A 23,371-nucleotide genomic window follows, 5' to 3' on the forward strand; every position below is an offset into this window, starting at 1 on the left:
CGTTCAGTTTTTTAAGCCAGACTTGTACATATGTAAACTTCAACCTACTCGCGATTGCACTTTTCTTGTAGCGCAGAGATGGCCTTCTTTTGTACAGCGCGCCTTCTTTTCATTTACGTTCTGACCCCACGGGTGCGGCCTTCCTCGCGAACACGGGACCGGCTGGTTCGCGGAGGGCTCGGCGAAAGTCTCCCCTTCCGGCTGGGGAGTGGTTTGCTCGTTAAGGAGCGAGTGTCTCGCGGCATGGTTTTTGTGTGAAGAGTGCGTCTGTGTGTCCTTCGACCCCTGCCACAGCGCCTCGGGACGATTCCGACAAGCGGGTCGTTGTCACTGATGAATTTCCGCTTCTGTGCCGGTGCGTGCCTGGGCTGAGGTGCGTGTTCCCAAGATCAAAGGCAACGCCGAGAGGGGGGCAGGGAGGACAGCACCCTTTCCCGTGCCGGTCCTCTTCGGGATCGTCGAGCGTCGTCAACGTCCTCATGCTCAACTTTGATGACCTTGTGGAGGACATGGGACCGCCGTCAATAAATCGTCCACCGGTACCCTGAAGGCAGCAAAAGCGTGAGTTGGCCGCCGACAGGCCCAATGGGCCGCGCCACCGGACATTATGAGGCTGCAGGCCACCTGTCAGCTGGCCTTGTGTACAGTGTACAGTGTAGTTAGTATTGTCTCCTTGAAACGTATGCAAGTGTTGTTTGTTTTCTGTTCTTGTTTGTTTGTATTTTGAGTTTATGGCTGGAACTGAATTGTGGTAGTTTTATATGGATTATTTTTTATTTTTATTTTATTTTGCCGCACGCTTTCGCCGATGGGTAGGAGGGCATTTAAGGAGAGGAGGACGTGGGAAGCCTGCTAGATTCCCGCCGTGGCGTCTGCGCAGCATCCCGCGTCGCTCTCTTTCCCTTTCTCCCGCCTCGGGCGGCGGAGAGACGGCTGGTGGCTATTCGCTGTCATTCGGCCGCAGCTCCGCCCCCGGCTTCCCAAAGGCCTTTGCCATTGGTGACTTTTGGTGGGAATTCGGGACCCGTTTGGGGTGGTCGCGCGGCGCGCGACCGTCCGAGCGGGGCCCAGAGAGAGAGACCCCTCCGAGACAGCGTAAGGTGCGTACGTTACTGTTCGTCCGGGCCGGCCTCTGCCGTTCGGACCAGTTCATACTCGAGCTCGCCTGCGTGGGTCCTCGATCCACCGCGGCTCGAGCCTGTCCAGGGGTCCAACGACCTCTGACAGGCGCACCTTGCATTGACTGCCCACTCTCTCTCGCAAACGGCCCAACGGCCGACACGAGAGAGATCACAGCACTGCCGCGGGGACAATCTCCTGCAGCGGCGTGCTAGCGGCGCGCATTTCTCTTGTTGCCCCGAGCGCGCACCGGAGCCTTGCTCTGAGCGCGCCCCGGGACGGGGTGACTGTTGAGTGTGTGTATGTACCGCTGGAGGACGGCGTCAATAAACGTCTCCTTTGTGAACTTGGAGGCCTGTTTCTTGCGGCGAGCCGCTCTCCTCTCTGCAGAGGTTGAACGCCGCCGCAGCGGTGCCCCAGGGTGCGTGTGGTGACGGCTGATCGGGGCCCTTGGCTCGCGCGAAGCTCGAACCCGCGGTGGGTAGTGGCCTGTGCCTACTGAGAAACCCACACACCACACAGTTCTTTAACAGTACCGCACGAGCGTCGACCAAACTGCTTGTCGGCGCCTTACCACGGCGCGGAGCTGAGAAGACAGCGAGAATAGCCACGTGCGCATAAGTTTGCCGACAACGATTGTCGTCTATGGGCAAACTTGTGCGCACGCGGTTATTCTCGCTGGCTTTGTAGCTCCGCGCCGTGATAAGGCGCTGACAAGCAGTTTGAAACTTGCCGTATAGTTGTGATATCCCATCGCAAGACACGACCGAACAACCAAACACAAGCCGTCAGAGCCGCCAAGAAAAACGTAGCCGGCAGTCGAGTCACACACATCAGCCAAACAAACAGCGGCGTTGGCTCTTCTATCAGCCGCCGATCCTCCCTGGAAGCGCTGCTGGCCGTTCCGAGTGGCGATGCCACTGGTGCCGCCGCGATTGTAACAGCGGCCCCTGACACCACCATGAACGCCCAGTGCACAAAAGATTCAAAAAGCCATCCAAACAAACACGCGGAATAGCCGAATGCTACTGGGTAGAGCCATAGGGCGTGCATGATGGTGGTCTAGCCCAGCGCGAAACTTAAAATGGGAGAGTAAAAAATTTTTTTTTGTAAACCCGGGTGATAAGTTAAGGGTGCATAAATTATGCGAAGGCGCAAATTTTACGCGTAAATACGGTATATTTATTTATGTACCACATCGTAACGAAGGCACTCGATGGCATGACTAAGGATGCAGCAAGACGACGCAAGAAGAAGAACGAACGTTAATTGCTGTGGCTTATGATAGCATGGCACATGCACTTTGCAAGCCTAGTGCGTTTTTCCTTTACACGTCGAGCTATGTACGAGTTAACCAATTTTAAATATAACTGTCAGGGTTGTGAGAGCTTGCCAGAGTTAAATAAGGTGACTACCGCTTTAAATTGAGACGCAAAAGCAGGACAATTCAGTTTAAAAGGTACCTGGGACAGTTAAAAAGTATTATCGGTAGTGCTATCCATATTACCATCGATATTACTATTTATATTGCTATCGATACTACTATCGATCATCGATAGTTCGATAGTGACACAACTATCAATAGTATCGATATTACTATCGATAGTCTTGCATCACTAGTTCTTGTTCGAAAGCTGGCGCTCTTCGTTACATCCTTGCATTACTCACTATTGTGAAATCCACTTGGAACTTCCGCATTCCACTGTTTTCAGAGGTCTCTACAATGACTGCCTAATGGCTGGCCTATGCACTTCAAATAAGATTCTCACAACTTCATGTTTTTGCCAACATAACTAGCCTTAAGCAAGTTTTTGTTATGTTTTTATGGTTAAATTTCAGTTATTATTATATTTTTGAGTGCATAAAGAACTGAACCATGGAGCTTTGCTATTTTTTTATGGCCGAGTTGAGCATGTGAAATTTTGTGAGCAGTAATGTCACATGAATATGTTTTAACATCATCGAATATTTTTAAATGACGGTGTGCCTCGATAACAGTATATATAGCATAGCTCTGCATGGCAGGTCTTTTACTACAACTCTATTTTAATCAGAACCAAAAAATACTGACACAGTGTCTTAACGATTCCCAAGAAATGACCTAATTAGGCTCCATAAAGAACAGGAGAGGCAGAAGACTTGGGGTGCTAGCCAACGTTGCAAGAAGCAGACTTCTTTTCGTTTGGGCGAAGACAAGTCTGCTCGTTGAAAAGTTGGCTAGCACCTTGGGGCTGTTGGTCACTTTATGTTGTCAAGAAACCCATCTACCGTGGGCTTTAATTAGGCTTCAGTTATTTTCTCATAATATGGGAGCTAATTGAGATGTACTGAAACTAACTGTATTTTTGAAAACAGGAGAAAGAAATATATATATATATATATATATATATATATATATATATATATATATATATTCCACATTATCTTACCTTGATGAAGAACGGTCCACCGTTCAAAACCGTTGGTAAATAAAAGTTTCTTCAAGTGTACTTCAACTCTTTTCTTATGATACCAGCAGTCGAGGAAGTTTTTCATCGTAGCGCATATATATATATATATATATATATATATATATATATATATATATATATTAGCAGACAAGGTAAAGGAAATGAGGGGCTCGTTTGACAAACTTATTTAGGGAGCCCCAACAGTCACCGAAACCAAGGTGCATATGGGAATGTCTAATTTTTTTATGTCTTGTGTTTATCACTGGAATAATAATACTTCGATTCATCTATCGCTTAAATAAAATTACTTATAAAGCAGCAGAAAAAACAACCATGCCGCCGGTGGGATCTGAACCCACGACCTCCGAATATCGCGTCCGGTGCTCTTACCAACTGAGCTACGGCGACGGCTGTCCAATCTGCTGCTCTCGTGGGTATTTATGTCTTACTTGTAAGCGAACGTTAAGAGTGTTCACCAGCACCACACTCGTCCATAGCGGCGGACGTAGCACGTCCTGTAATACCGCGAGTGTGACGTGGAACGTCATCTAACGGCGAGGGCGGAAACTGTGCGAGAGCCCTCTTATGCTACCTATGGCATCAGGACTGCCAGAACTGAGACCCTCGTTGAGCTATTAGCAGACAAGGTAAAGGAAATGAGGGGCTCGTTTGACAAACTTGGGGAGCCAACAGTCACCGAAACCAAGGTGCATATGGGAACGTTTAATTTTTTTATGTCTTGTGTTTATCAGTGGAATAATAATACTTCGATTAATCTATCGCTTAAAGAAAATTACTTATAGCCGTCGCCGTAGCTCAGTTGGTAGAGCACCGGACGCGATATTCGGAGGTCGTCGGTTCGGATCCCACTGGCGGCATGGTTGTTTTTTCTGCTGCTTTATAAGTAATTTTCTTTAAGCGATAGATTAATCTAAGTATTATTATTCCACTGATAAACATAAGACATAAAAAAATTAAACATTCCCATATGCACCTTGGTTTCGGTGACTGTTGGCTCCCTAAATAAGTTTGTCAAACGAGCCCCTCATTTCCTTTACCTTGTCTGCTAATAGCTTAACGAGGGTCTCGGTTCTGGCCGTCCTGATGCCATAGGTAGCATAAGAGGGCTCTCGCACAGTTTCCGCCCTCGCCGTTAGATGACGTTCCATGTCACACTCGCGGTATTACAGGACGTGCTACGTCCGCCGCTATGGACGAGGGTGGCGCTGGTGAACACTCTCAACATTCGCTTACACCCAATAAACATAAATACCCACGAGAGCAGCAGATTGGACAGCCGTCGCCGTAGCCCAGTTGGTAGAGCACCGGACGCGATATTCAGAGGTTGTGGGTTCGGATCCCACGGCGGCATGGCTGTTTTTTCTGCTGCTTTATAAGTAATTTTCTTTAAGCGATAGATTAATCGAAGTATTATTATTCCACTGATAAACACAAGACATAAAAAATTAAACATTCCCATATCCACCTTGGTTTCGGTGACTGTTGGCTCCCTAAATAAGTATATATATATATATATTGTCCTAATTTTATTACATTATCTTGAATAATAAGAATTTTCATTTCACAGCCAGCGTTTCCCCAAATTGCACCTGCTAGCCTCCTGCAATGCCACGCTGTCAGATACACATGAGTGCCGCATCATGACAATAGGTTGGCGTGCACATGCGGTTTCTTATGCTGATTTGATGAGTTGTTAAAATTGCGTGCAGTTTTTTAGCTTATATTTCTTGAAAATTTTCCGCAAGATTTAAAAAATGCCTATCGCACAGATCGAGGTATACCAGGTGTTTTTTTTTTAACTGCTGAAGGTCGTTTTTTTAAACCCTGCGAGAGACACGGTGTGGTCTGTGCAGGTGGATTGTACGGCAAGACTGACATTACGAGATACAAAGTAGTGATTAAATGATTAGTTAACTAAAATTACGTAAACAACTTTTTTCCTTTTGATCTCAAGGGCCAACATTATATTCTGAAATTGAAGGCTGTCAACATAAAAGCCGAGTCCGGTTTTTAAATCTCTTATCAGCAATGCATTTCGAGATATTTAATGTCAAAAATGCACATTTTTCACCTCGTAAAGTTGGTTTCCGACAGTTGACATTTTTTAAAATGGCACCACTAAGTTTAGGATTGTTGTGAAAGTTCAGTTACCTTTTTCTACGGCATAAAATAGACAAACGGCTTCCTTATTTGCTGTATTAGAAATGCGAATGACGCCATTGGTTCATTCCACGCCAAACGTCCCAGACGTTGCGCTCGACCATCTGCAAGTTGTTCAAAAAAATTCATGGAAACTTACTGATGTGCGTAGTCAAAGCCTGAAATACTTTTGCCGAAAAAATTTTTTTTCGTGAGGGGCAGTTTGACTATTTAGAAAAGGCGAGAAACCAGGCACTGCTCAATAATTAATCAAAAATTCAAATTTTTAGAAAACACTTCACAATTTTTTCATTGACATTTACACAGATTCTGGCTTTCGATATAATTCACAGCATGCAGCTTTATACGATATTAGTATTTAAAAAAAATCGAAGAAAAGTATGAAAATGTTTCATTTTTGTCATTTTTGTTTTAAATATCAGCTTGCTCTCAGAAATTCGGAAATAGCCGTTTTGTTTTTCTAGATGTCTAGTATCTATAATAAATGTTACAGGTGATGAAACTGCATACATGGAAGTGCAAAAAAATAGTAAAGTGGTAAAAAGTGCGTTTTGAGCCAAAAACTGTCAATTTCACCCCGAGGTGGTCTAAGTAAAAATACAAACAATAGCGGGTTACGTAAAACAGTTTAATTTCTTTCATTTCTGAAACTTTTATCGAGGTAATTTTTGTTTAAAATGAGAAACGAATTTTTGAAGTTGAGCTCTCGCGCCGCAAGTTGCGTCGTCTCTTTACGCCACTTCACCACATACCACAACACTGTTAACACTCTGGTCAGACGAATGTAGAGTTCTTGTTCTTAAGTGAGGCTTGCACTGCAGGCAAGCATGGGAACATTGACTACTCGAATAGGTATTCGCGGGAAAAGATTTTCTTAACGTTCCCGGGGTGGCACATGCCCAAGTGAGCTATAGTTGTTCGGTGGGGTTTCGTCGCAGTTATTCATTCTTGTCAGCGCCGTGACAAACGTAAGTACCAGCATAAAAGCTTGTGAGACATCGATCTGAAAATGACCAGAACGATCCGGTGTTGAAACCATCCGCGACGCAGCGGCACCATGCCGTGGTACCTGACCCTTGTGGCCATCAGAGGCTCATGCCCGGTTGTTTCTGATGTGATGTCTTGGTTGTATTTGATTTAATCGGTGTAATTTGTGCATTAATACTCCAGCGACAACTGTAGAGGTGCCACGATGCTGGCGAAGCACCTTCATGCAAGCGACGCACCTACGCGCGAGCGGGCCGCATTCACCGCCAGTGCATCTCGCGTTACTCGCCGCAGCTGTGCACTTCACTCCTTCACGTGCACTCTTCGCGATCTTATTTGGATATAAATAAGGGCTTGTGATACGGCTGCCATGCCAGCTGGTCAGCCCTCGCCATGGTCCATGCGAGACAGCAAGCTGAATACCCTTGTTTTGAAGCGGAAAGCTTGACTACGCCAGCTTTTCAAGTGGTCAGCGGGGGGGGAAGGGGGGGGGGGGGACAGTTTGACCTTGAATGTAACTAGAGGTCAAACAAGGAAATGAGACCTGTCTCACATATCTCGGTGGACACCAGAACCATGCCCAGGGAAATAAAATGAAATGAAAGTTGGTTTTAAGGAAAGGAAATTACGCCTGTCTCACATATCTGGGTGAACACTGGAATGGGCCCATAAAGGAAAGAAAGTGAAATAAAGTTGGTGTTTAAGGAAAGGAAATTACGCCCACATTTGGCTTTCTGAAATTATCTGCAGGGTTTGCACGGATTTGGTTCCATATCTCCACATACCAGTAATAATACAGCTGTAAATATCACCGCAGCTATATTAAATATATACTGTCTTGTGTGAGCGCCTTTAATGTCATTTGGATGAAATCAAGATTTTTTTAACAAATAAAAGGAATGTGGAAACCGCCAGTCCCTCAACCACAAACGTAGCCAGGGTGATGCAGCTTTTCGCTTTCAACCAGGGTTAACCAGAACTAAACACCAGCAATTTTTTCTTCTTATGGCAGCCACCAAAGCGGGTCTGTTCGAACTTCGAAAGCAAAAACGATCTCGTTCATTGCATACCAGCCCTCGGGTCTCACGCAATATCTTCTTTAGCTCCAGCCCTAAAAATGAACGACAGTAAACGACGGAAAACTGAAGTTGTTCTCTGGCGATAAGTGTCGTGCCATGCCAGGTGGCGCGTTCTGCAGTGAAGAGGCATTGAAAGAAGACGCAACTTGTGGCGCAAGAGCTCAAAAAAATTCTTTTCTCGCTTTAGTCAAAAATTACCTTGATAAAAATTTCAGAAATAAAAGGCAATAAACTGCTCTACCTAAACCGCTACTGTTTGTATTTTTACTTAGGCCACCTCAGGGCGAAATTAACTATTTTTTTTAGCTCAAAACGCACTTTTCGCAAATGTAGCATTTTTTTTTACTTCAATGTACGTAGTTTCATCACCTCTAACATTTATTATAGATACCAGACATCCAGAGAAACAAAACGGATATTTCAAACAAAAAAACGACAAAAATGGTACATCTTTATACTTTTCTCGATTTTTAAAAATACTTCTACCATATAAAGGTGCATGCTCCGAATTATATCGAAAGCCAGAATCTGTGTACACATCAGTGAAAAAAATTGTAAAGTGTTTTCTAAAAATTTTGAATTTTTAATAATTACTAACCAGTGCCTGGTATCTCGCCTCTTCTAAGTAGCCAAACAGCCCTCACCTCACGGAAAAATTTTTTTTTCGGAAAAAGTATTTCAGGCTTTGATTACGGACATTAGGATAAGTTTCCATGAATTTTGTTGAACAAATTGGAGGTGGTCGAGCGCAATGTCTGGGATGTTGGCTTGGAATGACCCCATTTTAAAAATGTGCATTGCGGGAAGCCAACTTGATGAGCTAAAAGTGCTTATTTTTGGTGTTGAATATTTCGACCGCAGTGCCGATGAAGGAAATTTAAAAACTGGGCTCAGCTTTTATGTTGATAGCCTTCAATTTCTTAATATACCGTATTTACATGATTGTAAGTCTACCTACTTTTCAAAATTTGAAAATCCAAAGTGGGGGGGTCGACTTAAAATCGAAACCAAAGCATCGGACCATAAATAACGGCGAGACAAATGAGATGTCGGGCATGCTACAGTGTGGTTGCATTTTTGTTGTGCTGCTCTGTCGCATCGCTCTTGGTGCTGGCCTTGAGTAGCTGCTATATCAACGCGCAGAACCGGCATCCCCACCCTGCGAATGGCGGCCGATGGTGGCTGTCGGTAAGCAGCAAACCAGCACCAGTCCACTCCCCATACGTGGCCGCAGATTGCGCCGGCTGATAAGTGCCGGCGGCCTGATAACACATTCACATTCTGCTCTTAATAGGCGTTGTTTTTTGTTTTTTTTTTTACTTTCAGCCGTGCACTGGGCACTCAAGAGATAATCGATATATTTGATGGAAGGGCCGCTGTTCCAATTGCGGCGGCAACCGCACGTGGAACCGCAGCGGCGCCGGGAAGTGTCGGTAGCTGACAGAAGAGGCGGCGCTGCTCACGTGTAGTTTCTTTTAGACTCTCACGCATTTGACTACTGCCAGCCGCATTTCGCAACTTTTTAATGTAGTGCTTTGTCAGTCGTCATGCTTCGGGTCCGGTAAGCGACCGGCACTCGGTCACAGCTACATTCAAGATGGCTGCCATTCTTTACGCTGAAGAAACGGAACAACTGCACGCCGGGTTGCAAGTTTTTACGTTCGCAACGGGTCATACGGGTGTGGCACCTGCTGCGAGGCAAAATTTTCAGCTGTTCCACGCGATGTCATGATATGACTGTTTTGTGACTTACGGGATTTCGCTGCGCTACGACATTAGAACAACGTGCTGTGGGACTGCTGCAGCGATCACGACTGTAGCGCTAGTGAGGACGATGGCGCAAGTGTGGACGAGTAGTCCAGTGACTAATACATTTTAATTTTGGAATGTGCCCACGGGCGCGCCCAAGTGTGGCAGCGAATAGCGGCTGGCAATAACTGGAAGCCGCAGGGTAGTGCTATCGAGTTCTATTATTAAAGGCCCCGTGTAAACGACCCCCAAGTTTGTTTTTCAGAAATAGGATGCGGTGGGGTCGGCTTACATTCAAGTTGACTTACAATCGTGTAAATGCGGTAATGTTGGCCTCTAAAACGAGCAGTGAGAAAGTTGATTTGTTAATTTTAATTAATCAATCGCTTAATCACTGAGTTCCGTCACATACATAATGTCTTCCTTGCTGTACAATCCACCTGCACAGACTGCACCGACGTATCTCTCGCAAGGTTTAGAATAATGATCTGTAAATAGTTAAAACAACACCCGGTATGTGATACCAACAGCTTCTGCAGAAATTTATACATGCGATAAGAGTAAGTGTACTGTTCTTTGCCTTCTACGTGAGGAGTTACGGAGTTTTGAAGTTAACTTTAAAAGTGCACAAAAGGAGACATACTTTATAATAACTTTTAGAAATATTTGCACCTATTTCAAGTACTGCACTTTGTCTTATTGCAAGCACCCGGCATTCAGCTACAAAGCAAAACAGGAATGATCCAGATTGCTTGTATAGAACGAGAGAAAAGTTAGAGGCAACACTATAAAGTGACAAAAAAAAAAACCAAACTGTGAAATTGAAACACACCAAAAATGAAACACTTTCCTGGCTAATAAAAATTTCTTTCTTGAGACCTAATCAACTCACTAAGGACCTGGAGCATAATCGGCTGCCACTATTTTTAAGCATGCAGAAAAGCAGCTGAGGCTGTGATGTGGAGGGTGTCCTTTGCCCTCTTCTGGTTTTGCTCCACTGTCACCTCTTTAAGAACACAGCAGTGGGTGATGCGTGCTTTTCTTTTGGCACTGGGGACCGAGTGCAGAGCCTCGTTTGCATTCTGTGGCACCGGTTCAAAAGTTCCTCTAGGTGTTCTTGGAATCCACTCCGTTACCCTTAAGGACCAGCGGTTATCTTGCATTCGCATTACATGGCCTGTCCAAGCACATTTCTTCCTCTAGATTTCGACTAGGATGTCATTAACACGCGTTTGTTCCCTCACCCACTCCGCCCACTTCCGGTGTCATTTTTCTTTCCATAGCTCTCTGCGTTGTCATTAACTTAAGCTGAACCGTTTTGGTTAGCCTCCACGTTTCTGCCACATAGGTGATTACCGGTAAGATACAGCTGTTGTACACTTTTTACAATAGATCACATTCACACTATCAATCCGGTGATAGAGAAATGCGCAGAATATAACCAACCCCTATACATAGCCTTCCTTGATTACGAGAAAGCATTTCACTCAGTGGAAACGGAGTAGAATTGACTTAGGTCAAAATGCTGGAAGATATATATAGCAACTGCACACATATCATAGTCCAATATAAAGTCAGCAATAAAATTCCGATAAGAAAGGGTGTCAAGCAGGGAGACGCGATCTCACCAATGCTGTTCACCGCCTGTTTACAGGAGGTATTCCGAGGCCTGGATTGGGAACGGCTCAGGATAAGTGTTAATGGAGAATACTTTAGTAATCTGCGATTCTCTGATGTCATTGCCTTGTTAAGTCACTCAGGAGGTGAGCTGCAAAATATGATCAGTGAGCAGAACGTTGGGTCTAAAAATTAAGATGCAGAAAACCAAAGTAATGTTCAATAGGATCGGAAGGGAACAGCAGTTCACAATTGGCAGCGAAGTGCTGGAAGTGGTAAGGGGATACGTCTACTTAGGGCAGGTAGTGACAGCTGATCCAGATCAGGAGAGGGAAATAACTAGAAGGATAAGAATGGGGTGGGGCGCATATGGCAGGTTCTCTCAGGTCATGAATGGCAGCTTACCAATATCCCTCAGGAGAAAAGTGTACAACAGCTGTATCTTACCGGTGCTCACCTGTGGGGCAGAGACGTGGAGGCCAACACAGCGAGCTATGAAAGAAAAAGGGAGGGGACACTTAAGCCCCGTCTTTAGGGTATGACGCGATAGCGTATTGGGTTACTTTCCATATGTGCAGAAGGTCGTTCTCTACTCTACATTCATTGATCCTGGGAGTCCTCATACCCCTCCTGGCGCAGTGGTATAGTGGTTAAGCAATGTGCCACCACTTACCTGCAATGGCAGGTGCTCCCAGTGGTGAGTCTTGTGTGGTCAAGATTGCTTTTACCAAGCAGCCAATCATTGATTTAACTGCCAACTGCCACGGTGGGCAGTTGTCTCACTATCCACTGGCCAGTTTGTGATGACGTTGCAAGGTCACTGACTTCGGTGGCCCACCTGCCTCCTAGGTTGCTCTCTGGGCACCACTTGCCAGAGTCATGCTCGTGATTTTTCGCTCACAACACTGACAATGCCGATGCTGGAATTTCTGGAGAACAGGACTTTTAACTCTCTCGAGTTAAAAATGATAGGTGTAGCGTGGGTCAGGGATCAAAAGCACTGGTTAACGACATCCTAGTTGAAAAATGGAAGAAGAAATGGGCTTGGGTAGGGCATGTAATACGAAGGCAAGATAACCGCTGGTCTTTTAAGGGTAATACCCTCTTTACACGGGCAGCCTTAACCATGGTCAAGCTTAACTGGGGTTATAGGACTTAACTATGGTTAGCGCAAACCGTAGTTGGCCGCACTTACACACGGTTTGGGCATGTCGGTTAGTGTGACGGAAACCACCATGTGATCACCTCCATTGTGAATTTGTGACTGCACCTATATCAGTGTATTATTAAATACGGTTACTTTAAAAAGGATAAATGAAAGAAAAAAAAGGTTGTTTATCGCACTACCCCCCGCGGGGCAGAGCTTTGGTTACGCATGTGGCGGACATTAACGAAAAGCAAAAAGAAGTCTACAAACGATGGTTTTAGCTGACTTTTTAGCCAGCATAATAGCCACTTGTAGCCACTACTTTGCTGTGAGCCGTCGTGGGAGCATTGGGCCTCTTTTGATTGCAAGCGCACCTCGTGTACGTGATCAGTGCAGTAACGTGCGGCTTCTAATTGCCTGATTACATTGTGCAATATCGTGTATTGTGAGTGTGTCGACATTCAGCATTCAGGCTGCGATGGCTTCACGCGGGCCTGTGGCAGACGGTGGGGACGACGCCGACGTTGAATTTTGGGCTGTGTTTGCGGCGCATCAGGCAGCACTTCAATGTCTCCTCATGCAGCAGCTTGCTCTGAGCGCCAAAATCAACATGCTGGAAGCGAAAAGTAGGCATCATCGCAGGTGATCGAAACGCCTTTTGTTGGCGGCGGTTCTTCAATGCATGCGGCAGTGAGCATTATGGATGTATCCACGCCCAAACTCGTGGTACGAGACGACGCTGCCCCATCTTCCGGAGAGCGGCTTCTGCGATAATTTCAGAATAAACCGCCCCACATTTCACTATATTGTGGGCGTTTGCGAGAACATGCGTCGGCAAGACACCAGCATGCGAAAGGCAATCGCTCTGGAAAAACGCGTGGCGATTGGCCTTTACCGCCTCGCAACGTCAGCTGAAGAGCGGACTGTAGCAAACCTTTTTGGCGTGAGCCCTGCCTCTGTGAACATGATATTTCGCGAGTTCTGCACCGTAATTGTGCACAACTTGGTAGCTGAATTTGTGTGTTTCCTGAAGTTGCATGAATTGCAGGAGCACATGCGCCAGTTCGCTGCAGTTTGTGGCTTTCCTCAAGGTGTTGGTGCCCTGGATGGCTGCCACATCGAGGTGTGCCCTCCAAAGGAAGAGGTGGCAGATTATTTTAACTATAAAGGGTGGTACAGCATCATCCTCCTCGCTGTGGTTGACCACAGGTACAAGTTTTTGTACACCAACAGTAGGAGTCCTGGCAGAAATAATGACTCTGCAGTGTTTCAAATCTCACGACTTCCGCGTATTTTAAACAGTGACCTGTTTCAATTAGAAACAAGGACAATTCAAGGGGTGCAAGTTGGCCCAGTGCTTCTTGCTGACCAAGCGTTCGCCCTGCAGAGGAATGTAATGAAGCCCTACCCCTTTCCTGGAACTGCTGGGTCGCCCGCACAGATCTTCAACTACCATCTATCAAGTGCCAGACGTGTCGTAGAAAATGTGCTTGGACGTGTTAAGGCACGCTTCAGAATGCTGTTGAAGGGCCTCAAGTGCAATATTCACAATGTGAACATTGTGGTCCGAGCTGCTTGTGTGCTACACAATGTCTGCGAGCAATTCAGTGATGAGTGTGATGCAGGATGGCTGAGTGTGGTGCAAAGTACAAACGAAAGGCGTCCCCAACCAGTATACACGAGTAGCCGATTAGAGCCGTCAGGAGTAGCAGTAAGGAATGCCCTGGCGAACCACCTTGCAGGCAACTGAAACATTTTGCATAAATCTTGCAAATTTGGCATAAGGTGGCACAATCTTTAGCTTTCCGTGAGTGCTACAAAAACAGACGCTTAGTTTTTTGCTGATTGGCAGAGATTTGGTTGTTTCATTACCAGTTTATAAAAGAAGAGCGTCCACTTCTGAACAAGCCTTATCAAAGTTAAGAGAAAAGTGACTACAGAGATGAATGGTAATGTATGCATATTCAAATAACCTAAAATGAGTGATATCAGAAGACATTGTTGTAAGACTGGACACGGGCTTTAGAATCTTCAGACGCTGGTGCTCAACGAAGAAGACGACGAGAAGCGCCGTACACTCCGAAGCTCGAGCGCCGAATGCTCGGTCGCTCGTGCGTTCTCTGGACTGAACGCGGTCTCTGATCTGTGCCTGGACGGTTCCGCTGGTTGTTCGTGACGCTGTGCTTATTACTGTGCTGTGCTCTTATTACTGTGGTGTGCTGTGTGTGCTGTATAAGTAGTGTGCTGTGTTCTTATTACAAGTAGTGATATCAGAAGACATTGTTGTAAGACTGGACACGGGCTTTAGAATCTTCAGACGCTGGCGCTCAACGAAGAAGACGACGAGAAGCGCCGAACACTCCGAAGCTCGAGCGCCGAATGCTCGGTCGCTCGTGCGTTCTCTGGACTGAACGCGGTCTCTGATCTGTGCCTGGACGGTTCCGCTGGTTGTTCGTGACGCTGTGCTTATTACTGTGCTGTGCTCTTATTACTGTGGTGTGCTGTGTGTGCTGTATAAGTAGTGTGCTGTGTTCTTATTACAAGTGGTGGAGGTGCCAACGATCCCTCGCCCTGGAGCTTCGCACCCGCGCATTGCCTACCACCTCTGCAATGCCTGAGACCGTCACCCAAACCGCTTCACCGCGCGCGGCAGCGTGACCCGGCCATCTTCAGCGGCACAGATGACACTGATGTGGAGGATTGGTTGGCCTCCTATGAACGTGTAACCGCATACAACAAGTGGGACGATAGCGTCAAGCTCACCAACGTTACCTTTTATCTGAGCGGCGTAGCCAATCTCTGGTTTCGAAACCACGAGGCTGACATCTCAAGCTGGGCAGCTCTAAAAACCAGTCTGACAGAAGTCTTTGGCCGTCCCACAGTGCGAAAGCTTCGCGCCGAGCAACGCTTGCGAAGTCGGGCCCAGCAAACTGATGAAAACTTCACCAGTTATATAGAAAATGTCGACCTCTGCAAGCGTGTCAACCCTTCTGCGAGCGAGGCCGACAAGATCAGACACATTATGAAAGGCATTGAGGATGATGCCTTCCAGATGCTCGTCGCCAAAGATCCCCAGACTGTCTCCAGTGTCATCGGCTACTGCCAAAGCTTCGATGAGCTGCGCAAACAGCGCCTTTCTACCCGGCGTGCAGGCTTTCAGGAGGCCGCACTTTGCAGCTTGGCTCTCCCAGGGGACGGTGCTCTGGACCAACAGTCGCTCCTCCAGAGCATCCAGCAGTTTGTACGTGAGGAACTCGCACGCCAGCTATCTTTGCCTACCTGCCCGCCTACGCCTGCGCCGCTGCTCACTCCCAACCTACAGCGTGTTATCGAGGAGCAGGTCGCTGAAGTCCTGCCACCTCCTTCTCAGCCACCCCTGATCGCGGCTCCTCTGACGTACGCCGATGCCGTGGTGCGGTCGCGGCCCTCACCTTCTGCCCCTGTCTACAGGCCACCTACCCGGCAGTTAGAACCCCAGCGACTTGCAACCCCACCTTACCGTCCGGTTGCCCGCCCCCGATCCCAGCTGCAGCCACTCAACCCCTGGCGCACACAAGACAACCGCCCTATTTGCTACGCCTGTGGAGTCGCTGGTCACGTTGCTCGTTTGTATCGCAGTCGTGACCACCGTCCCTATGGTTATAGGCATGAGCTGACGTACGACCTTCCGCCGTCGTCCTCGCCTGCGTCACACTTGCCGCGTCCGGATTCCTCTCCTAGTTACCATCCCCGCTCCCACCGCTCGCCGTCTCATGGCCGTCATTCCCGTCCTCCGATGCTCCGCCGCCAACCCACCGTCCACGCGGAAAACTAACAGCCGCAGTTCCGGAGGCAAGGACTGTGTCACCAGTGGCTCATTCAAGACCTGTTTCTGCGCCTGCCAATATTATTACCGTTTTCGTTGAAGGAGTCGCCGTCGAAGCACTTGTTGACACTGGCGCAGCCGTTTCGGTTCTCAGTCACACCCTCTGTGACTCAAAAAAGTGATGACGCCCCTTCCTCCCGTTTCTCTCCGCACGGCCAGCGCTCGGGACATTCGACCGTTAGCCTCCTGCACCGCCCGCCTGCTCATCGGGAACGTTCCCTACACAATCGAGTTCATCGTCCTCACCCGCTTCTCTCACGACGTTATCCTTGGTTGGGACTTCCTCTCCTCACATCACGCTGTTATTGACTGCGCCCGTGCTCAGCTTGACTTGTTGCCCTACAGTGAAGCCCCCTTGGACGTAACCGGTGCTGCTGCCGCTACTGTGGTCGTCTCAGAGGACACAGACGTTCCACCTTTCTCTTCAGTGCTGGTGCCTCTTTCTTGTGCTGCGCTCCCAGGTGCAACTGTGACTTATACCCCCTCTTTACGATGCGCTGACCAGAAGTCTGTTTTGGTGCCTCATGCTGCGCTGACAATTGTTCGTGGCTCCAGCGCTATTTATGTGGCCAATCCGTTCTCCTGTCTTACCACTTTACTCCGTGGCCAATCGTTTGGTAACGTTGCCGTTCTCGATCCCGCCTCTGCATACCCCCTCGTCAATAACACGGCCGGCCTTCACGTCAGCGCCATTACGCCTGTTCCCATCACCAATCAGTCTTCTGTCGATATTTTGCACCGTTCCGTTGACGCCGCCCTGATGTCCACCCAACGAGACCAGCTTGTCGCCGTTGTGCACCATTATCAAGCTTCGTTTGACCACCTTGGGCCGCACCACCATCGTTGCCCACTGTGTTGACACTGGAACCCATGCCCCTTGGCGCCAACGCCCGTACCGCGTGTCAGCCGCTGAGCGCCGCATCATTGACGAGCAGGTGACCGACATGCTTAAGCGCCACGTGATACAGCCATCGCACAGCCCGTGGGCATCGCCAGTGGTTCTGGTCAAGAAAAAAGACGGTTCCACCCGGTTCTGCGTGGACTGCCGTCGTCTGAACAAGATTACACGCAAGGACGTTTACCCTCTCCCCCGTATCGACGACGCCCTCGAGTGCCTGCAGGGCGCTGAGTTCTTTTCTTCATTGCACTTGCGCTCTGATTACTGGCAGGTGCCGATTCGTCACACCCGACGGGCTCTATTAATTCAATGTCATGCCCTTCGCCCTCAGCAATGCACCCGCCACATTCGAGCGCATGATGGACCATGATGGACCGAGGGCTCAAATGGCACACATGCCTTTGTTATGGAGACTTGCGTTGTGGTCTTTTCCCCGGACTTTCCGTCTCACCTCCAGCGCCTTGAGACTGTTCTTCGCTGCCTGGCCGACGCTGGCCTCCAACTCAATTTGAAAAAGTGCCGCTTCGGAGCTCGGCAGCTCATCATTTTCAGACATGTCATGTCGAAGGATGGCGTCCTCCCGGACCCGGCCAAGTTGCGAGCTGTGGCCGAATTTCCGAAGCCCACTTCTGTAAAAGACCTCCGCAGCTTCGTCGGCCTCTGCTCCTACTTCCGCCGCTTTGTCCGCAATTTCGCCACTATCATCGAGCCCCTGACCAAGCTCCTTTCCGGCCGCGATCTTTCGGCCTGGTCGCCAGCCTGTGATGAAGCATTTACGACACTCCGTCGCCTCCTGACCACTCCACAAATTCTGCGTCACTTCGACCCTCGTTCTCCGATGGAACTCCACACCGATGCCAGCGGCGTCGGCCTCGGTGCAGTACTCGCTCAGCGCAAGCAAGGCTTTGACGAATATGTTGTCGCTTACACTAGCCGGACACTCACAAAAGCTGAAGCCAACTATTCTGTCACCGAGAAGGAGTGTTTAGCCATCTTTTGGGCGATCGTCAAATTTCGCCCCTACCTGTCTGGGCGCCCTTTTGACATTTTCACTAATCACCACGCCCTCTGCTGGTTGTCCTCTTTGAAAGATCCCTCTGGTCGACTGGCGCGCTGGGCTCTGCGACTCCAAGAGTACGAAATTCGCGTTATCTATCGTTCCGGCCACAAACATGCCGATGCTTATGCCCTCTCACTCACGTTCCCCTGTGCCATCTGGGGCAGTGCCTTGTATAACCGCTCTGCCTTGTTTGACGTTTGAGTCTGCTGATATGGCTTCCGAGCAATGCAAAGACCTGGGGATCACTTGCCTTTTTGATCTATCTGGCCAATCGTCTCGACCTCCTTCCCGTGCTCTCCGTCGTCAGTCCCACCATTTCGCCATCCAAGACGTGCTCCTTTACCGCCGCAACTATCTCCTGCATGGTCGCAAGTGGCTTCTCGTCATTCCGACACATCTGCGCTCCTTCATTTGCTCTTCCTACCACAATGATCCCCAGTGTGCCCATGCCGGATTCTTGAAGACTTTCACCCATCTACGACAGTGGTACTACTGGTGTGGGATGGCCCATTACGTCCGCCAGTTCGTTCAGTCCTGCACCGCATGCCAGCGACGAAAACATCCACCTCGCCGACCCACCGCGCCTATGCAGCCGCTGCCTTGCCCAGTACAGCCCTTCGAGCGTGTTGGCATCGACCTCTACGGCCCTCTTCCCAGCACATCAACCGGGAACCGCTGGATCATCGTTGCCATCGACCACCTTACACGTTACGCTGAAACATGCCTTTACCATCCGCTACAGCCCACGACATTGCATCCTTCATTCTCCATCGCATCATTCTTCGCCATGGTGTGCCCAAAGAGCTGCTCAGTGATAGAGGTCCGGCCTTCCGCTCAGAAGTTGTAGAAGCTCTCCTTCAGGAATGCAACTTTGTTCACCACACCAGCTCCGCCTACCATCCCCAGACAAATGGCATGGTTGAGCGTTTTAATCGCACCCTCGGCGACATGCTGGCCATGTATGTTGCTTCGGACCATTGTAACTGGGACCGCGTTCTCCCTTTTGTCGCATACGTTTATAACTCCGCTGCTCAAGCCACCACCGGATTCTCTCCGTACTTTCTCCTGTACGGCCATGAGCCTTCTTGCACAATGGACACCATTCTACCTTACCGCCCTGATGCTTCCGAATTTACAACTCTTTCTCAAGCCGCAACTTATGCCGACAGCTTGCCCGGTCCTTCACTTCTCACGCCCAGCAGCAGCAGAAAAGCACCTGTGATCCCCCTGCACTTCCTCCCACTTACCTTCCTGACTCTTTGGTCTGGCTCTGGGTACCCTCCTCAGGTCCCGGCCTTTCCTCCAAACTTGTTAGCAAGTACCAGGGACCCTACCGTATTCTTCAGCAGACATCCCCCGTCAATTACCTCATCGAACTCTTTACGCCATCCCCTGATCATCGCCGCCGAGGCCGCGAAATTGTCCACACGACCCGCCTCAAACCTTACTACGACCCCGCCGTCGTCACATCGCCCTAGGCCGCCAGGATGGCGCCCTTTTGCCCGGGGGGAATTGTAAGACTGGACGCGGGCTTTAACATCTTCAGACGCTGGCGCTCAACGAAGACGACGAGAAGCGCCGAACGCTCGGTCGCTCGTGCGTGCTCTGGACTGAACGCGGTCTCTGATCTGTGCCTGGACGGTTCCGCTGGTTGTTCGTGACGCTGTGCTTATAACTGTGCTGTGCTCTTATTACTGTGGTGTGCTGTGTGTGCTGTATTAGCAGTGTGCTGTGTTCTTATTACATTGTTTACATATAAATTACACAAAAGTGGCAACAAAACTGAACTCCGATGTTGACCAGATTGTAAAACACTTGAGCTAAAGTAGTAACCTGTTTGAACGACCTACTAAGGTAGTTGCAAAAAAATAATAAATACAATTTTTCACAAATCTTTCACATCCTGTGTTTTGCACTGTGCTTTCTATTCTTAAATACTCTGAAAGCAACAGTGATGTTACTGGTTACCTGCACCCACTCCTTATTCACATACTACTCTTGTAGTGCATATGCATGCTTACTGCTTTGAAGTTATGCCTGTAAAATATCGGTATTGTGGCTGCAGGGCAGTGCGCACACCCGTGAGCGAACCTTGGTGAGCCTCTGTGCACTTCTCAAACAGAGGGGCTTGACGTCCCGTCTGTTTTGCGTCAAGTAGTGCCGTGCAGTGACCGAACGCTCCGCGTGTGCAACCTCAGACGATTAACAGCTGGGCACCCTGCTCCAGCTGTTGTGTGCAAACTGTTGTGCGCGTGTTTTTCCGTTCTTTTATTAACTCTGCACGCGCGCGACTTTTACAAATGTATTATGTAAATAGTGTATTTATCACCTCTTCCTCTATCCTTTCTTACTGTCCGCTCACCTCTTCATTTCACTTCTTTAAACTGCCTGCGGTCCTGTATTTCCGCTGCCCCAGCTCAGGTGCTTCAGTATCGATGACAGATGCCGGGGCTGGCAAAAATATCTTACCTTCCTTTTTGTCAATTTTTAAATAAACACTTACTACTACTGCTAATCACATGCTGTTGTATCATGAATGCAAACCAACAAATATTGAGCATTCATAATGAATGTTCAGTTTATTTATTCAAAATATCCCCAAAGGCCCTCGTTCGAGGGTGTTACATGGGGGGGGGGGGGGTACAAGGCATTGTTTCAAGGTTATAATAATGCACTAAACCAAACCGGTGAAATCACAAATATCTTTTTTTTTTTATGGCGCAAAGGCATCTATGGCCAAAGAGCGCCATGACACAAGGTTATTTTCTTTTTCTCAAGGTGGGGTTAAAGACCCATTTCCCAAGCATTTCACCCTAAATAAACCGAGCACCAGGGCAGGGGAAAGCTTGTACCCATTGTATCACCGGTGGGTACCCGGCGGCACTGGGGATCGAACCCCGCACCTCCCGCATACGAGACGAATGCTCAACCACTTGGCCACCGCTGTGGTTTCACAAATATCTATGAAAAATAGACATCCACAAGAAGAGTCTGAACAATGCACATAGCAGCAGAATTTTAGGAACAGATAACAGCACCGCAAGGAAAAGACAACGCCGGAAAAAGTGCGCTGAAGTACATATGAAAAATAAAAGAAGACAAGGCAGAAGACAGTACGCTGAAAAAAAACCTTTTTAGTTGTTAAAACATGAGTGATTAAGGTGTTGGAACTTATTTAGGTCGCATATGGCAATGTGTGATGGTAAAGTTCAGTTATTGTGCAGGGTAAAAAAGAATATGCATAATGGGATGACAACAGGCAGTGGCTGAAAGAATTCACCATGAAGGAAAGGATGGTGATAAAGGTTACGGAAAAGTGATAGGCAGGAAATTTTCTTACTCGGCTGTATACTTCAATGAGGTGACACTGGTGTAACATAAATAATCAGAAAAGATGAATCACGCAGCACGGTTTTGCAAGACTTTGATGTTACTTATGATATAAGTCTGATGAGGATCCCAAATGGCAGACGTGTATCAAGAGTTTCGGACTGAATAATGTGGTATGTGCAAGATTTTTTTACATGTGTTGCGGCCTCTCAAATTATGTTTGAGAAGTCCGAAAGTACGATTAGCGGAGGCAAGAGTGAGATTAATGTGATGATTCCATGATAAGTTGGACTGAAGATTCACGCCAAGAAACTTGTAACTTGTGGCGAGTTCTACACTATAGCTATGAAGAGAGTTGGTGGTAGGAACATGTGGCTTGTTGGTGAATTACATGACCTTAGATTTGGAAAGATTTAATGGCATTAACCAATTAGAACATTATGTGCTTATCGCTTCTAGATCAGACTGCAGTAATTGGTTGTCAGCGTTGCAGGTTATACATCGATAAAGCACACAATCATCAGCAAATAGCCTGATTATAGATGTCACGTAACTGGGTAAATCATTAATATAGATGAGAAAAAGTAAACTGCCTTCCAGACGTAACATTAGCAAAGCATGAGTTTGAGTTGTTAACTGCTGTGAACTGGATTCTAGATGAGAGGAAATCTGCTATCCATGCAATAATATAAGGGTGAATGTTCAGTTGTGAAAGTTTAACAACCTTTGGTGAGGAATGCAATCAAATGCCTAAGAAAAATCGAAAAATATTGCTTCAACTTGAAAACCAGCGTCAGTCAGTGCATGTATGTTGTAAATAAAACCGGCAAGTTGGGTGTCGCATCAGTAGCCCTTGCGAAAACAGCACTGATGATCGAAGATAATGCTATGATCTTCAAGGTAGTTGATACGAGTATGTATGATATTTACTGCATTTACTGGTCATTTTACTTGAGGGGATGCTTGTAGCGCGACAAAAAACAGACAAGGGACAGAAGACGAACGGGACAAGTGCTACTCTCAACTAGTTTTTTTGAAAGATCGATGGCACACATTTATACAATTTCTCTTTTCCTTCAAGAACACAATCACCAGAACACTCATGCGAATGACACACAAATTTCACACGCTTGCATCAGATCAGGCTATCTAAAAGCTTATACTCGTTAGAGTACATCTTCACCGAAGGGCTGCTGACGCAGTCCGACCCTTTCTTTTTGATATGGAATGCCTCTATCAGTTCCCGCGTTAGCGCGTCTTTGCTTTGACCAATGACCTCTGTCTTATTTAGGAATGGTGAGCATTCACAAGACTTATATCAATCAATGCAGTTTTTTTTACCAGAAAATTTGGCTGGTCACCCGGTGCTAAAAGCTGTGCACACAGCTTGACAAAGGCCCAGGGGTTCATTACATGAAAGTAGCAAATGTAAGAAAAAACAAGTTGCTTTTTTAGCACGACATGAAAGGTACACCAAGCAACATAAGAGATACACATTACAATCAAATTGCGGTAAGGATAAAAAATAGTAAGAAAATACACATTTACAAAAGATATACAAAATAAATATAACACTATAGTACAAAATTAAGGCAATCAGCCCTACAGCACGAAATATAAGAACAAATAAGGCAAAATACATAAGTGTAAGTTACAACAGTACACATAGATTAGCAGTTTACACTTTCATATGCACAGAATGAGTCAGCTTTTTGGGACTAAAAGGAGCTGTGGGCTTATATTTGTTTAGTACATATGGCAGATTATGAGCCAATGATTGTACTTTATAGTTTGTTCTGAAATGCGGTATTTCCCATACATCAGTGCTGCGAGTTTTAATATTTGTACTCCTGTAGCCCAAAGACCCAAGATTTTCTAGGAAGTTTTTA

At 47.3% G+C, this 23,371-nt stretch overlaps 1 protein-coding gene across 3 annotated transcripts in view; it reads left to right on the top strand.

Annotated features, from left to right (window-relative positions):
• Positions 1-23,371, top strand: part of LOC144094203 (uncharacterized) — a 158,611-nt gene that overhangs the window by 118,847 nt on the left and 16,393 nt on the right. The window contains exon 9 of one of the 3 annotated variants that reach the window (XR_013306478.1): positions 295-561. The exons of the other annotated variants lie outside the window; for them this stretch is intronic. The gene's annotated coding sequence lies outside the window, so the exon portion shown is untranslated. The remainder of the gene's footprint in view (positions 1-294; positions 562-23,371) is intronic. 3 annotated transcript variants of the gene reach the window in all.

This window comes from Amblyomma americanum, chromosome 6 (genome assembly GCF_052857255.1).
Source record: "Amblyomma americanum isolate KBUSLIRL-KWMA chromosome 6, ASM5285725v1, whole genome shotgun sequence".
In the NCBI taxonomy this organism is placed as follows: domain Eukaryota; kingdom Metazoa; phylum Arthropoda; class Arachnida; order Ixodida; family Ixodidae; genus Amblyomma; species Amblyomma americanum.